Below are 12,182 nucleotides of genomic sequence, written 5' to 3'. Positions count from 1 at the left end.
GAACTTGGGTCCTTTGTGCTCGTAACTGCTGAGCCATCTCTCCACTCCCCCATGCACATATTTCTAATCATACCCTTAAAATACCTATGTTCTGATTTAAATTCCCACCCATTTCCACAATAGGGCTGATGACAACAACAACAATATCAAGCAGTGTGTGTGCCTGGCTCACACCCGGCTCTTCATACAGTACATATAAAACCCTGTACACTCTATAAATACATATGCAATCTGTGCCCAAGAGTTAGCATAATACTAACTTTTCTGATACATTTTATTTGTAAGTTGAAAAATTATTGTTAAATTATCATCTGACCTTTGAAGACTCAATTTAGCCAGGAAGACAAAACTCATGTTATATTATACATGTCAGAAATCATTGATTACCTATTCACTAGTTTTAATGACAAATATTTTAAAAACCTGCTGAAAAATGATATTTCTTTATTTTAATTAATTAGCTAACTAATTATTTTGAGACAGGGTTTCTCTGTATAACAGTCCTGGCTGTCCTGGAACTCACTCTGTAGACCAGGATAGCCTGGAATTCACAGAGATTCACTTGCCTCTGCCTCCTGAGTGCTGGGATTAAAGATGTGCGCCACCACTGCCCGGCTAATTATTGTTTTTGAGACAGGACTTCACTAGGTAGCCTTGTCTAGCCTTGAGACTTATTTGTAATGATTAAATTTTTTTAAAAAAATCAGTGTGTGTGTGCATGCACATGTATGCCATGACATGTATGTAGAAGTCAGAGGACATCTCTGGAGTTGGTTTTTCTCCTTTACCTCTATGTGGGTTTGAGAGATTGAACTCAGGTCACCAGGCTTGTGGGAGCCCACAGAGGTTTCCTAGTGAGATGTGAGCTTGTTTTACCCAGCAGCGCTGTGCAAGGGGATGATATGACCACGTGCGTGGTTACCAGGTGTGTGGAAGGGTCTGCACTTGGCTATGTGATATGCTTTGATCTAGCAAGGGGGAGATCTTTTGTCTCACCCCTTGTCATTGTTATAAAAAGCCCTTTTGAAGAGAGAGAAAGGGCCAGTGGATTTTGCTTCAGGTCGTCCCGAAGCTATCCTGTGTTTCTGTCTCCTCTCTGCTATCTTTCTATCTACAATTTTTTTTTTTTTGTTTTTTTTGTTTTTCAAGACAGAGTTTCTCTGTGTAGCTTTGCGCCTTTCCTGGAACTCACTCTGTAGCCCAGGCTGGCCTCGAACTCACAGAGATCCACCTGCCTCTGCCTCCCGAGTGCTGGGATTAAAGGCGTGCGCCACTACCGCCTGGCTATATCTTCAAATTTCTTATTCCTCTCTCCTCCTTATAGTAACCCTGTGAAAGGTGGGAGCTGCCTCCCACACAGGCTTTGGGGCAAGTGCCTTTACTTGCTGAACTATCTCAACAGCCCACAACTACTAAAATTTAAAAGGAACTCAAAAAGTAGAAGTGGGCCATTTGTATAGCTTACTTAATTAATGATATACTCTCAGGAGGCCATAAACACATGGTTTCAAATATAGAAATGTTTTAAAGTTTTAAAAAATGCAACTTGAAGTTTCTGGTGGGGATGAGGGTGGAAGTACTATTACCCAAAGGGCTCTTACACAACTCACACCATTCACATTGAGCAAAATCTAGGCTGCCAATGTGTGTGCCAAAGGCCGTATCTTCTTGCTCCACTTCATGGTAGAGAACACTGAACACCCAACGGTGACTAAGTGTCTACATACAGTTATAGCTTCTGTATATCATGACACTCTATACTTGGCAATAGCCCTTCACTCTGCATCCACTCTCTCTTCAGCAGCTAGTCTGAAAGTTCTGTCACTCTCTTCAAACCACCTGCTCAATCACTTCCCTCAACTCCACGTTGTCTGCTCAAGAACCCAAATCTTAGCTGCAATTGTAGTTAGTACAACTGAAGGAACACATGGCTTCCTTCAAGTCTCCAGTTGGGGAACTCACCCACAACTATGCACCACTGATCTTGGACACTTAAATAACTATCCACAATGTTAATTCTTAGCTCTTAGTGAAGTAGAGAAAAAGCACTACAAATGAGGGATGTGGTGGTCACAAGCAGAAAGGAGTGGTGCTGACTTTGCCAACACTCCTGTTCTTTGCGATGAGATTTATATTTGTTTCCATGGGAAGGCTTTGGCCCTTTTTTCTAAGATTTGCTTTCTATTTCCTGGATGCATGGCTAACTAGATATTAACTGCGCTCTCTCTCTCTCTCTCTCTCTCTCTCTCTCTCTCTCTCTCTCTCTCTCTCTCTCTCTCCTCTCTCTCCCACCCCACCCCCCTTCCTCCTTCTCCCCCTACAGCAACTTGCCCTAAAAACAAAAGTTTCTGATAAATTTATAAAATTGTCTTTAGTAGACAAATCATACTTTCTCTCTGACCTATATATTTCAGAGATTTTTCTCAAGGAAAAGGTATAGCATCAAAGAAAATTAATAGTTTCATTTAACATGTATCTACTTTTTAATAGACAAAGGAAAAATATCATAGTTCATGAAAGCAAGGGAAAAAGGCTCAATGATTTGTGCTAAATAGAACACAGCTATTTATCAGACACTCCAAGTAGATAGTTACCACCAAACTTCTTGAACCAACCTTGAACGTCTCCCATGGAAATTCCTCTGTGCCAAATGACGACTGAGGGGAATTCTCCTGATATTCAGCCCACAGAACCAGTGTTCAAGTCTGTGACTTTCTATCTTTGTGGAGATAATCTATTTACTTTTTTTATTTGTATATGTGGTATATGCATCTGTGGGCAGTGCCTGTGCAGGCACCACAGAAAGCTCGCCAACTTGTTGCCTTAAGATAGGGTTTCTCACGGAACTGAGGCTTGTCCCTTTCAGATAGGCTGGGTGGTCAGGAAGTTGCTGGGATTACAGGCGCATGCAACCATGGCCAGTTTTCTAGGTGCATGCTGGGTACTTGAAGTCAGGTCCTCACGCATGCACAGTCAGCACCCTTACCCACTGAAACATCTACCCAGTCCCCAAAGGAGTTTCAATTTATATTTGGAAGATATTAGAAGTCTCAGAATATTTTAAAAAAGATTTTAATAGGACATGTATCTGTTTTATTATAGGTTTGCTACATTGCACATCCAATGTCTTTCGGTTAAACATGGCTAAAAAGCCATCAAGAAACCAAACTTAAGAAACCTGATCTACCTCCATTCTCAGGGAGAGTAATACTGATCAAATAAGATTAACCTTCAGTGCTTACATACTGGGTTATGGCAACCAACCCACCTGTGCACCTAAGCAGTTAAGGACAGAAGGCCTTGGCCATGAATCTATTAATATTTTATGTATACCTCCTCAGAGTAAATGTGGACTGGAGAGCATATACAGTCAACAGGCTGAAAGCAAGGAAAACTGCTATTTAAGTTAGATTTCAAATTTAACAGGGATGTTAGAACACAAGCTAAGCTACAACTAAACCAAATGATCAATTTCTCAAAAAACAAACGAACAAAAAGTCCCCGGAGTGTAGACGAATTTCTAAACAGTCTTATTAAATAAAGAACATAGAGCCAAATATAGGGGTGAAAGCCTTAGAGATCAGGGAAATAGTGAGAGCCACCAACCACCTTACCTCATCAGCTCTGTAGCTTCCAAAATGCAAGCTACTTCCTGTCTAACCTGCACTTTTATTGCCTTGCTGTTCTGCCCTCTCACTGGCTCTTAGCCCAGCTACCTCACTTCCTTGTCACTGCCTGTCTGTATAGACCTCCAGGTCTCGATGGTTGCTACTGGGATTAAAGGAGTATGTCACCACGCTTGGCTCTGTTCCCTAGTATGACCTTGAATACACAGAGACATTGCCTGCCAAGTAATCGGATTAAGGGCGTGTAGCTAATGACTTGCTATTTCCTCTGATCTCCAGGCAAACTTTATTTATTAACATACAAATAAAATATCACCACATTTCAGCACAAATAAAATATCACCACACCGGAGTGAGTGGAAACAGCAGAGTAGCCAACAGATACTTTACTGACAAGCCAAAGGCTTAAGATTCTAGTAAACATGGAATGAAGGTTGTTCTTCAATCTCCCTAGCAGAATTCAGGATATCAAGAAAGAAATCAAAAATCATGAGAAAGAGAAAAGGTTAAGCACTCAAAGTTGGAGAGAAGGGAGGTATGCACACATATAGCTGAAGAACTACCGAGGATTATGGAATATACTGCAATTCAAATAATTTTATAAAAAATTATTTAATATCTTATAGGTATGGGTATTTTGCCTGCATGGATATCTGTGTACCATGTGCACACCTGGTATCGTTGGAGGCCTCTGGAGTTACAGATGGTTGCTAATCACCATGTGGGTGCTGGGAATCAGATCTGGGTCCCTCTGCAAGAGCAGCCAGTGTTCTTAATCTCTGAGCCATTTGTCCAGGCCCCAGTTCACATCATTTTAAAGGCTAGATTCCAATGAAAATTTGTGGCAGATGTGTAAGGAAGCACACCGACAGCTAGTCAAGTGGAACTCCAGACACTCCAAAATCTGAGAGAGCCTTTTTGATTCTAATAGCAGAAGAGAGGCAGGAGAATGAGATTCCTATCTGGCAAGAAAAAAAAAAGGGGGGGTTCTGAATGCCTTATAAACCCAGAATTACTGAAGGCAAGCAGCTCTGGAGCTTGAGGTCACCTTCAGCTGTGCAGCCTGGGTAAAAAGATCATCTCAAAAACCAAAACAAAGCCAGAAGGTTACTGTCCCCACTGGGCTTTCCTTTTCTGTTAGTCCTTACTTTTTGTCTCTGACTTTATTACGATTGTTACAGTGCTTGAGTGTGGCGATGGCCACCGTGGAGGTGAGAGGACAACTTTCTGGAGTCATTCCTCTCCGTCCACCTTTCTGTGGACTCCAAGAATCAAACTCAGGGCCAGGCTTGTGCACCAAGCAGCTTACCCCCCGGCCCACCTTGCTAGCCCTGCTCCTCACCTGTTGTTTCTCAGGGTGAGGACTCCTAAGGAAACAGCTCACACCCAACTGAGAATGTGAAGAGGGATTATGCAGACACAGACTCACATGTGCAGGGAACATTCTGTTTTCTATTTCTGTAACAACACACCAAAGGTTGATAATACATAAGGAAAAGAGATTTATCTGGTTAAGTGTTTTAGAAGCTGAAAGTCCAAAGGACCCCATCTCTTAGGCCACTGATGAGAACCTCCCGGGGATGAGACTACATGGTAGGAGCACATGCAGAGATCACAAGACAAAACAGAAAGTGAGGAATTCAGGGGCCAGGGTATTCTTTTACAGCAACCCATTCTTGTGCCAGAGTCCAATGAAAACTCCACCAACCTCAGAGATGGTCTCAGCGATCATTCATTAGATCAAACCTTTAAAAGCGTCACCCTCAACAGCCCTCCACTGTGGACTAAGCCTCTACCTAGCACATGAATGGGGAACACACTCCAACCACATTCGACCACAGAATTTGGCTTACTGAAGGACTCATATGGGAAAAGTAAAGATCTCTAAATGTGCAGAATATCAAAATGACCTCAAGAAAAAGAAATAATGAAACAGCTATAATGCAGAAAGCGTCCAGATGAAAACCACGAGAGAGCTATAGTACAGACAAGCTGACACACTAAAGAGCACCATCAAAACCTGAGGCCACTCCAGACTGAGGTTAAACTGCACGTGCACTTTCGGTGTGGTAAGGAGCCATCTGTTGTTACTGGCTTAACTAGAGTTAGGTTAAGCAGTCACACATTTATGATGAACCTATTGTGGTTTGAATGAGAATGGTCCTCATTCACTCATATATTGGAATACATAGAGTATCTAATAATCTCAGTTTGATTCTTAATTGTTTTATTGCTGTTTTAAAAAGACAGCAACCTTCACAAAAAGAGAAAACCTCTCCCAAGAAACTGTAAGTTTTTAAATGAAGTTATTTGTTGATCTGGACTAAAAACATAAAGCAAAAAATTTAATTTAATATATATCAGTGGTAGAATGTTTTTCCAACATGTGCAGAGAACTGGCTTCTAAACCTTGCCCCAAACAAAATGAAACCAAACAAATCTACATTTAGTGAATATCAACCACACATTGGCCTGTTCAGTTCCACTAGTTGAGGAATTCATACTTGCCTAAATATTATTTTAGTTAACGTGGTTTTTAGTACACAAACATCTGGGTTTAAAAATTAAAAAAAAAAAAAAAGTTGAGGGCTGTAGAGATGGCACAATAGCCAAGCACATGTTCTGCTCTTCCAGAAGATGTGAGTTCAGTTCCCAGCACCCACACTAGGCAGCTCACAACCACCAGATATAGATGATTCACCGTCATCTATAATGGGATCTGATGCCCTCTTCTGGCATGCAGGCATACATGCAGATAGAGCATTCATACACACAAAATACACAAATAAAAATTTTAAATAAATTAGTATGCTTTTGTGAGACTGGCTTCTTAAATAAGATAGGTAATATTTTTAATTATGCAATTGTTTGGAAAGGAAATTAAGGTAACATTTATTTAATCAACTCTTTTGCTGCTAACACCAGTTTAAAATATAAAATTTGAATCTCACATATTAAAAGATTACTGACATTTCTGTTCACAGTTGGGGGGGGGAGCGTGGGAGAGACCAGTGAATTGAAGACACGCACATGAAGTTACAAATGGCAGGAAATGGATCAGGGCCAGGTCTACCAGATCACAAAGGCTACTTACTTTGTTACTACAAATGATATCTTCTGAAAATTTGTTTTTCACAGGAGTGAAACAGGAGGAGAACTGATCTTTTTTTCCTCAAAAGCCAGATCTGACTATCTATTGCTCAAGTTGGCCTGGAGTGCCTCTGCCTTCTGAGCACTGGTTTCCAGGTGTGCTCACTACATGTGACTAGGAGGACCAAGAGAAACAGAAACATGTAAGAATTGTAAAAATCTCTACTTGGTCACTATTTCATGGCATGATCCTGACATAGTACTTGTTGTCTAGGCTTCTAACTGGCTTCCAAAACAATATGTGATTTTTGCACAAACCCTGGTCAGGACAGTGCACACCTTTTAAGAGAGCAGTTTTAGCATGTTATTGGCCCTGTTAGCTAAGGCTCACCATGCACGTTTCACCTCGAAACTCTTCCTCTGCAGGCAGCCCCATACTTCCATAATGAGAAGAGTTCCTGTTTGCATTATCAGAATACCTGCCAAATGTTTAATGGCGTATAAAGAAAATTATTCTAGGAGAAAATAAGTCCTGAGCAGGATGGAAAAGGCCACGTTCTGTATAAAAAGCCTTGATAGCTTGCTTTTTTCAAATTAACTTGACTACAGGGCCCATCATCACACAGAGGTTAAGTGAGTATCCCTGAGTCGGGAGATGAACACACTGGCTTGACTATGAACAACCCATCTATGCTACCCTTTAGAATCAGGCAGTCTTTGTCATCAGCAACTTTCTCTCCATATTCCTCTTCTTGCATCTTTCCCACTGTTTCTGAGTGCTTTAAAAAAAAAAAAAAAAAAAAAAAGCAAGTCTCCCTTCTATTGAAGAGCGAGAATGCTCTATAATCTACAATAACGCTAAATAATATAATGCTCTATTATGATTAAATGCTCTATAGGATTAAATATATAAATTAACTTTGGAATCAACTGAGGTTTACACATTTTGTTCATCTGAAATACTCAGAGAAAAGAAGTCAGCAAAACACATAAAAGTAGAGCTGGTTAGCATCTCATAGCAGCCATGGGTTATGGTCCTGCATCCAGGCACAGTCCAGGCAATAAACACTTTAGACACCTTAAAGAACTTGCTATTTACACAGCAAAGACTTCCACTAAAAATAAAGTGCAGACAAATGATACTGGTGATGCTCAAGGTCATGAGGTGGAGTCAGTGTTGAGAAACAGGACAGATTTCTAGAGCACCTCATCCATTCCCATGTCTAACTGCTAACCTCCTTGTTATGAATTTTCAAGCTTAAATGTACACCCACCTCCTTCCCATGTGCCAATCCTGGAAAATGGCATAGTGGGGGCAGTTCACAAAATAGAGGTATTTTAGGAAAGCATCATGTAACTGCCTGGCACGCGATGGCACTGAACATTCAGTATTCTCCCCACATGTTCTCTCTAGAGCTCTTCAAAGTACCTTCTAAGCCTCAAATTCCTGACCTGGCATTCGTATGTACAACACGATTTTCCCTAAGGAAAGACATATGGTAATTTATGCTTTCTCTCAAAATCTCCCAAAGCTACAGCACTCACCCCAAGCTCAGAGATGGAATTTTAATCTTCAGAATATGCCAAAGACTTGGTCATCAATTGTATCTATTCCAGACGGTGAAGCCAGTGCTCATTAAAAAACACTAGTAAAAGATCATAAACATTACTTGCTATCTCAAGAGTAAAGTCCGTAAAAGCATAATGACACATCCCTCTTTCAAGCTCTAAAACAAACACTTTGGATTACAAATATTAGAAACTACTTAAGTTTATCTTCCTAGCAAGCACCATAGTGAGTTTAAAGAACTAAAAACAGCAAAGTATTCTTCCAAACACTTCCACAGTTAATGCAAAGCTAAAAACAGAACTGATTCCAAACAAGGATATGGGATTGCAGTACACTTTACAATGAGCTGCCGTTTTCATTTTACTTTAAATAATTTTAAATGACGAGCTGTATTGCCACGCAAACTTTTATGTCTGAACCACCTAGTTAATATGTACATGACTGTAAATACCCTTCCTTTCATTAAATAACTGATCTCATGCTAACATGCCTTACCTACTACTTTAGCAAATACAGTACAGAACTGTAGCAAAAGTCGTGACTTCACTATAAAGCAAGAACAGTGAAATTCACGAATGCTAAACTGCCTGAACGGAAAAATCCTGGTTTCAGTACACAGTTCTGCCAGCACTGTGGAAGGCACGGCAGGCCTGGGGAGGATGAGAGTTCCTCTAAACCGTAGCTAAGTCACTAGCCACACAGTGTCAGCTCAGCACAGAACAAGCTGCAGCTCTAAGAAAGGCACAGCCTACTGGGACAGACAGAGTAAAGCACCCGCTCACCAGACAGTCTCTTGCTTAGGAAGCTGTGTTCTGCTCTTCTGCTCTCGTCCCGGGCTTCTGCTTTCTGCAGAGCGATGCTACCGTGCTCTGCCCTTCCCACCAGAAGCTGAAGCACACCGCAGTCTTCCGGAGTGGGTCTCTCCTATGAGCATGCTCGGTATCTTACTTAAATGACTTGGTATCTCAGCACGCCATGACCTACTTCCAAACAAACTCAGAGAGCTGCACACTCGAAGATCACCCACTGTAATCACTACACACAGCTGCCAAATGTTAACTGGCCAGACTTTAACTCTGAGGTTTTGGTGCCTCATTTAACTTGATGTGACAAGAACTACTTCTATATTTTTATTAGAACACACCCTTACACTTCAATATCTTAAAGATTTATTTTCTTTTTAAGTATGTGTCTCTCTGTGTGGGTCTGTGTGTGTGAGTGGAGGAAAGAGGCTTAGACCTCCCTGGAGCTGAAATGACAGGCATCTGTGTGCTGAACTGGGTCTCGTGCAAGCGCAGCAATGCTTACGGGCTGGGCCATCTCCAGCCCCAGGTATCAGTACTCAACCGTCAACACAGTAGACCGAGATGCTGGCATAAAGTGTAATTTTAAGACGTCTAACATGTGACCCCCCCCTCCAAACATAAATATGAGCACTGACAAAGCAAGCAAACTCGAATCCATTGAACTCTCCAGCTGTCTGTCTTCCTGCCTATCCAGCAGGCAGCACGACCGTGACTAGGCAGTGCTGCTGTGCATCACTGCTGCTTCCTCTTTATTTCTAACCCTACCCATGTGGGCTTAGTTGTTTCTTTACTTTTCTCTATACAAGTGTTTATTCTCTGAAGAAGTGTTTAATTTCTCTTGTGTGAATAGCAGTGAGCTGAAAAGCTGCTATATATTTGTGCCAATGTCTGCTATCCTCAAACTAAAGCTGATTTTTTCCTAACCTACAGATTATATAATACATTATAGGTGATGTTGCACAACACCAGGTATGACCCAAATATTGCTAAGTGTAGAAAACAGAATTTTTAATTTTTCTTTCTTTCTTTCTTTCTTTCTTTCTTTCTTTCTTTCTTTCTTTGTTTCTTTCTTTTTTGGTGTGTGTGTGTCCTCGATGACATGGAACTCACAGAGTTCTGCCCACTCAGTGCCGAGATTAAAGGTGTGTGCCATCACTCTAGGCAAAATTGCTTAAAGAACAAGTTTTACAAAAATGGCAGGAAACCCTGAGTTTACACATACATATTTATATCAGAACATAAATCATTTGCTTTGGTTTGCTGGGTAAGCTGTAGCAATAGCCATGAACTTTGGGGTGATGGAGATTTATCTCATTTCAGTCCCCATGAAGAAACCTGGCACACAGTCCAACAAAACACAACCACAAAACTCTTCATACTCACTTCCCATTTCCCTCTGGGCAGACAAGCAGAAACAAGAAGTATTTGTAGGAAGTGTCTGTACACTGAGCACGCACAAAGATGAAGGCAGCGAGCCTCTGATGGAGCAAAGCTAATGCCATCATTAAATGGGCACATATGCTAATCAGTGCTTTTTACTTCATCACAGGCCTTCTTGTCACAAAAATTGAAATACTACCTACAATCCCAGCACGAAGAAGTCAGAGGCAGGAAGATTGTGAGATTGAGCCAGTCTTGGCTATACAGCAAGTCAAGGCCAGTAAGAGGCACATAAGGAAATACTGCCTCAAAATAAATAAATCGAGAACTGAGGATGGAGAGCTGGCTCAGTGTCCTTGCAAAGGAACCAAGCTTGCTTCCCAGCACTCATATCGGGAGGCTCCCAAAACTGCCTCTAACTCCATGTACAGGTCTCTGTGGGCATCCACATTCAAATGCACATATCAACACAGACATATATACATATACATAATCTGAAATACTTTTTAAAAATCAAGGACTAAAGATGTAACTTGGATAGAGTGCTTGCTAGCTTCTGCAAGGCTCTGGGTTTAACCCTCAAACAGAGAAAAGTATATGGAACCCACATTTAATTTCAGCACTTTCCCAGGGAAAACTGTTAATTTCAAAGAAAACTACCAACAAAACATTTTATTCAGCATCCTTACTGCTTATGGTTTATGGGTAGCTACAGAACATTCTATCTTCGAAAAAAAGCCTAGGAAGCGAAAGAACAAAGAGTAAAAGCAGGTACCGAGAGTCACATAACAGATTGAAAGTCTAGAGGAAGTGCAGAAAGCTTTGTGATGAGGGAAGTTCCTTGAGTTCTTACGAGGGTAGAGTTCTGAAATGCCTAGATGACTGCTGAGGGTATGGAGAGGAAGGAGAAGCAAACGGCCAGGAGTGAGGCCAGGGTCTGCACAGAGCCCAGGAACCTACATGGGGACTTGAGTAGTGACACTGGCTGCATGAGCAAAGACCGTGTTAACACTAGGAAGAGAAAACAAGCGAATTATTCTAAGAAGGAATCTGGAAGCAGACAGCAAGCATCCTGCACTCTGAACAATGCAAGTCTGGAAAAAAAAGAAGCGCGCGCGCACACACACACACACACACACACACACACACACACACACGAAAGAGGACAGGTATAAAAGAGGCAACTCAGGCAACACGGGCACAGTCCTGTTCTCTTTCATTTCATCCTTTAAATCTCTCCACATGACTCCACTTCCCTTCGGCGTGATTTTTTCCTCTCCTATACATTTCACAGTAATGAGAGGTCTTTTTTTGTTTTTGTTTGAAATAGGGTTACACTATGTAGCCCAGTCTGCTCAATCTTTAGACAGTAGAATTACAGGTGCAATGCTTTCTCTTGTTTTATGAATCTCTATGTTATATAATCATTTTTTTAATTGACTGGCTTACCATTTCTACAGCAAAGTCTGAAACAAACATTTCCTAATAAGAATGAATGCTTACAGAATTCAACAAAGACATCATCTTTTTCTCTGACAATTACATGTTCTCTGAAGACTTAAATATATCTTTTCTTTCTCTCTCTTTTTTTTTTTAAATTTGACACTTAACCAACAGTGGGACTAGCAGGACCAAGAATGAAAGTGAACAAACACATCAGCTTTTCGCTGTTGTTTTGAGACTGGGCCTTGCTATGCCACCCAGGCTAGC

General features: G+C 41.1%; 1 protein-coding gene across 35 annotated transcripts in view; it reads right to left on the bottom strand.

Moving 5' to 3' along the window:
- The window catches only part of Plekha5 (pleckstrin homology domain containing A5), a 179,671-nt gene that overhangs the window by 99,278 nt on the left and 68,211 nt on the right, over positions 1 to 12,182 (bottom strand). The window contains exon 1 of one of the 35 annotated variants that reach the window (XM_052720056.1): positions 9,069 to 9,198. The exons of the other annotated variants lie outside the window; for them this stretch is intronic. The gene's annotated coding sequence lies outside the window, so the exon portion shown is untranslated. Of the gene's footprint in view, positions 1 to 9,068; positions 9,199 to 12,182 lie in introns of those variants that run through there. 35 annotated transcript variants of the gene reach the window in all.

This window comes from Peromyscus californicus, unplaced genomic scaffold (assembly GCF_007827085.1).
Source record: "Peromyscus californicus insignis strain IS unplaced genomic scaffold, ASM782708v3 Scaffold_6__1_contigs__length_162567912, whole genome shotgun sequence".
In the NCBI taxonomy this organism is placed as follows: Eukaryota; Metazoa; Chordata; class Mammalia; order Rodentia; family Cricetidae; genus Peromyscus; species Peromyscus californicus.
The sequence above is the reverse complement of the archived record's forward strand: the minus strand, read 5'-3'. Positions and strand labels throughout refer to the sequence as shown.